The sequence below is a fragment of the Nanorana parkeri genome, unplaced genomic scaffold, assembly GCF_000935625.1.
Source record: "Nanorana parkeri isolate BGI_ZX_2015 unplaced genomic scaffold, ASM93562v1 scaffold2026, whole genome shotgun sequence".
Classification (NCBI taxonomy): Eukaryota; Metazoa; Chordata; class Amphibia; order Anura; family Dicroglossidae; genus Nanorana; species Nanorana parkeri.
Genome location: NW_017308294.1, coordinates 153,735 through 154,357, shown reverse-complemented (window position 1 = coordinate 154,357; position 623 = coordinate 153,735). Strand labels below are relative to the sequence as shown.

General features: G+C 52.8%; 1 protein-coding gene across 1 annotated transcript in view; it reads right to left on the bottom strand.

Moving 5' to 3' along the window:
- The window catches only part of LOC108800443 (voltage-dependent calcium channel subunit alpha-2/delta-2-like), a 60,883-nt gene that overhangs the window by 60,016 nt on the left and 244 nt on the right, over nt 1-623 (bottom strand). The gene's annotated exons all lie outside the window — the stretch shown is intronic.

Genomic DNA, 623 nt, shown 5'->3' with positions numbered 1-623 from the left:
AGCCAGTCATGTGATCCGGATTCCCCGCCAGACAGTGTCACGACTTTAAAAACACGTTATTTTGCATTAAATTACATTGTATCCTTCAACCAGTTCCGGTCTACTGGGGTGACTGGTCTTGTCTCCGCCCCCTCCTGTAATAAAGACCTATCACTGCCGCTCTCTCTCCTTGTGCATGGTGACTGGTCTTGTCTCCGCCCCCTCCTGTAATAAAGACCGCTCACTGCTGTTCTCTCTCCGTGTGCAGGGTGACTGGTCTTGTCTCCGCCCCCTCCTGTAATAAAGACCGCTCACTGCCGCTCTCTCTCCTTGTGCAGGGCGACTGGTCTTGTCTCCGCCCCCTCCTGTAATAAAGACCGCTCACTGCCGCTCTCTCTCCTTGTGCGGGGTGACTGGTCTTGTCTCCGCCCCCTCCTGTAGTTATCTGCAGTGGGTGGAGCCTGCTGGGCCCCTCCCACAGCTCTGCTCTCTGCACAGACCATGTACAGCACAATGATGATGTCACTGCTACTTTCACAAGGTAATATCTGGGTGTGTAAAGGCATTCGGTGGATTTATATCCTATCGAGGAATAGATCTTGTGTCCGGAGTTCACCTTTAATTTTTTTTTTGGGGGGGGGGGG